This window comes from Octopus bimaculoides, chromosome 19 (assembly GCF_046866305.1).
Source record: "Octopus bimaculoides isolate indiv1 chromosome 19, ASM4686630v1, whole genome shotgun sequence".
Lineage (NCBI taxonomy): Eukaryota > Metazoa > Mollusca > Cephalopoda > Octopoda > Octopodidae > Octopus > Octopus bimaculoides.
This window is the reverse complement of record NC_142946.1, coordinates 34,353,126-34,358,125: the sequence shown is the minus strand read 5'-3', so window position 1 is coordinate 34,358,125 and position 5,000 is coordinate 34,353,126.

The window sequence follows — 5,000 nt, the reverse complement described above, 5'->3', positions numbered from 1 at the left end:
AAATAGAGGAAGAAAATGAAGAGTTACGAAATGATATTCTATAAGAATTCTGAATCCTAAACTAATCCGGAAATAGTTAAAATCGCATTTAAAAGTCTTAAATTCTATGGGGATTACCGTATAACTCGTGCGTTATTCGGATTACCTATAAATCGTGCTAAAGACAGCGGAAAGTGCTTCCACAAAAACTTCTCTTAAACAAGTTTGCGTTAAACTGGTTTTTATAACAAAATTTATACCCAAAGCAATTCCCTTCTTTGAAGCATCAAAACCATTTCTATGGATTTCGTTTAGTAATAGCGTCTTTCTGTACACATCTAAGTAATTTCGAGCGGCTATGACAGCATTGGAACCTTGACCGGAAGCGATGAGAAGCAGTTGTCGGAAATACTAATTTTTGGTTCCACTTGGCACTCTATTTTCATATGCTTGAAGCAAGGTAAAAATTATTCAAATTTCACAAACGATAAACAAAAATCGTAAAGGAAGAATAGAGCTACCAAAACCAAAGCATTAAACACTTCGATAAAGCTACTTTTCGTATTGCTTCATATAACAGTGGGAAAAAACGAAAGAATCTATCTGACAAGTCAATATATAAGTTTGTGTGTGTGTGTGCGTGCGCATGTGCATATACATACACACACACACACACACATATATATATATATACATACGTGTATGTGTGTGTATATCTAGCACATGCACACACACACACACACGCTCACACAATCACACATATATACAGTATTATATATCCATTACGGTCCTATTTTACTAATCGGTTTTGCATAAGGGGTTCGATGGGGTGTTTGAGATCGACTCGATTATGTAACTCTGCACACTTGAAAGATGGCGGTTATGGAGGAAAAAATGGCGACTGGTTAGATTAATATCGATTAATACGTGCATGCATGCACGCAAACACACGTGCGTGTGTACAGGTTGTCCCAAAAGTAACGAAGGTGTTAAAAGATCATTCATGTTCTGTTTTAAATTTACAATACGTTAGCTCTATACAAAGCGTACATATATATATATATATATATATATATATATATATATATATATATATATATATATATATATATATATATATATATATATATATATATATATATATATATATATATATATATACATACATATATATATATAGTTAAAAAAAAACAATAACAAAAAAACAAAAAAACAACAAAGTGAGGACGTGATATGGATAGTATTATTGGACGCTCAGAAAAGGAAAGAGAGAGTGTATGACATTTCGGGCCTAGCCCTTCGTCGGAAAGATGGAAAGTTCGGAGAATGGAAGAACGGAGAAAGAGGAAAATGGTACCGATGCCCACGAGGTTACATTATATATATATATATATGAAATATCTGTACTTTACTTGTAAAAAAATCATATTTCGAAAATTTAAAAAATTATAATTAAAACAAATTTATTAAAATGTCGAACCCTATTGTGACTATTGGTCCACCCTATATGTATGTGTGTGTGTATATATATATATATATATATATATATATATATATATATATATATATATATATATATATATATATATATACATACATACATACATACATACATACATACATACATACATATGTTCGTATGTGTGCGTGTGCGTATGTGTGCGTGTTCGTATGTGTGCGTATGCGTATGTGTGCGTGTGCGTGTGCGTATGTGTGGTGTGTTTGTGTATGCGTGTGTGAGAAAGAAAGAAAGAAACAAGCAAACAAACAAACAAACAAACAAACAAACAAAGAAATAGATCATTTGTTCAGTAAATAAAGGACATTGCAATGAAGAGAATTGTTAGCACCAAGTGAAAAACAAAAACAATATTTATAATCAGGTTTGAAAGGATATCACAGTCTAATGTTTGTGTCGACAGCCAACCAGTGGAGCGGCCATTAGAATATTGTCAGAAAATCAGTGAATTGTATTTCAGTGAACACAATAAAGACATACTGGGAAGAGGTGACAGGCTTCATGTTCATTCGCATGAAAAATATTTATAAAAGCTTCATCTAATGAAACTATACAATTATGCATAGTGTTTATCTTTAATGAAGATTAAAAAGTTCAACAGAAATAATTAAGAGGTAAAAAAAGCAACAAATAACAATATTAGGCAATGATTGATATTTCAGTTACTTCGTTATGAAGGGAAGACAACTGTAGATGTTTATGTATTATTCTGACATCAGTAGCAAAACGTAGACTTTGCGTATTTTGGCCGAGTAATAATGAGAAAAGTACTAAATCTGTTAAGGCTGAAAAATAGAAGAGTTCAGAGAATAAATCATTTAGACATGCTATTAACGTTCAAAACAATAATTAAGCCAGGACTAACTTATTTCATTCACAAAACAGTATAAAGGAAATTGAAATTATTCTCGTAGGGAGGAAAATGCAATATTAGGTAATTATGAACTTTTAAAAATCATTTCGGCAAACTCAGAAGTCTCAAACGTTTCGCTCTTATTATGAACTCATCCGTAATAAATACATCCCATTCCCATGCTCAATTTAATAATGAGTGAATTTGTAAAATTGGAGACATTTCATCAGTTTTTCAACAGTCAGATAAAACACTGGTATTTCAGAAACAGTAAAAAGCCAGATTAAACAACATTGAGACGTATTATATGCTTTACGGTATTTAACCTTTTTTTTTATTTTCTAAATTATAATTTCAACATAGCTAACTTTACCTTTCATCCTTTCAAGCTCGGTAAAATAAATACCAGTCGTATTCTGGATCGATCTCATGAAACATATCCTCCCTTCCAATCGTTTAGTCTCTATGCTGGAAGTGATTGACAAAGATAAGCTTTTGGCATAGTTTTAAGCGGACAGGGTTGTTATTCTGTTTTGTTCCAGTACAAAATTTCAGCTTTAGATTGATTAACGGAACTGCTTCAAAGATTCATAATTCTATCAATTTCCTTTACTCATCTAAGATTATATTTGTGCTGAGGACCAAATTTCTTCAACGCCCTTTTATTTTAAAACTAGAATATATATCGATTTTGTGACAAGGAGACCATTCCGAAACAGTTGGATTCACCTTTCATCACAACTCATTGTATGATCAATTTTGTTAAGTTTATTGAATGACTTATACACACGAGGTGGTATCAAAAATTTTGAGGGAGGGCATTGGGCGAAAGCCACTGGGTCTATAGAGCGTGTTGTGTCGACGCCCCCGGCGAAGAAGTAGGATCTCCCAAGACATGTAAATAGAGGTAGTCTGGCCGTGGTAGAGGGCTGAGTAGCCGTCGAGTAGCAGTCGAGTAGCAGTTGTGTAGTGGTTGAGTAGAGATCATCCGAAGGTGCTAGATAGCAGTAGCTTGAGACTTAACAGAGCGCGAAGAATTGGATTCTTCACCGAGCTCTCCTCACTCGTGGGTTTCTCGCCAAAAGCCACATGGTATCTCTTCCGCACAAGCCTTCTTCGCCAGATTTAGCAACTGCGGACTTCCATCTCGTCCCCAAGATAGAAAAGCAGCTCAAAAGTTCCCGTTTTAACGCAACACAGACTTAATTAAAGGCTATATGTATACATATACAATACATATAGTTATTTTGGGGTTGTGTGTGTGTGTTTCAACATATAGACTACGCAACACAGTCTTTAAAAAATTACTTTTACTTTGAGCAATGCATGTAGGTACGTGCATGATAATGGAGGCGCAATGGTCCAGTGGTTAGGGCAGCGGACTCGCGGTCATAAGATCGCGGTTTCGATTCCCAGACCGGGCGTTGTGAGTGTTTATTGAGTGAAAACACCTAAAGCTCTACGAGGCTCCGGCAGGGGATGGTGGCGAACCCTGCTCTACTCTTTCACCACAACTTTCTCTCACTCTTACTTCCTGTTTCTGTTGTGCCTGTAATTCAAAGGGTCAGCCTAGTCACACTGTATCACGCTGAATATCCCCGAGAACTACCTTAAGAGTACACGTGTCTGTGGAGTGCTCAGCCACTTGCACGTTAATTTCACGAGCAGGCTGTTCCGCTGATCGGATCAACTGGAACTCTCGACGTCGTAAGCGACGTAGTGCCAACGACGTGCATGATTGACAAAAATTTGTACCGGCAGCACAGCGATGGATGACAACCTAGTAAATATTTAATCTTCCCCTACATTTACATCCTTTCTCTCTTCCATAAATTGCAGTCCACAACATAATATATGCTGTCCATTCAACATTATTCAGCCAGCTTGTACTATTTGGCCTCTATCCATAGTAAGATCAGCAGCGTCAAACGCTAGAACTACATTAACGTGTGAAATTTTAAGTGATTTGTAAAGTCTCTCACATTTTATTTGTGTGATTTTTGTGAGAACGCCCAGTGATAGTATATTTGTTCTCCAAAGCATATCGAAGCACAATTTTCTCAACATAAAATTCTATCAACTGAGAAAATTTGTACTCTTAAAATTTTATCATACAAGTTTTAATTCATTACAAGCTATATTACTTTCTTATATTGCCACAGAAAATAGGTTTATAGAGGATTAAATTGGCAGTATTATATGACTGCTACACATTTTATTCATTCAGATGGGAAGGATGTGAAACAAACAGATCCCAGCTTGTTTTCAACTCACGAACAAAACGAAAATGTGCAGCGTCGCTTCATCTGTTTCATTGACAACATAGCTGTAACCACACCATTGATAACGTAGATGGTGATAAGGTTTCAAGTACAATGGTGATATACTGTAACGTTTATACGCCTTGCAAAGTATTTAGTGATATTTGGGAATGATTATTCGTTGAACGGAGAAGGAAGGATTGGAAAAACCTGGAAAGACAAACCGACAGAAATAGATCAAGGGACAACGCTTGTATGGAAGAAAGCTAAACAACAGAAATGGATAAGAGAGTTAAATATGTGTATATGGATAATTCGGTGAGCAGGCAGAATTGTTAGCAAACCGGACAAAATGCTTGGCAGCATTTCGTCCACTTTTACGTTCTCA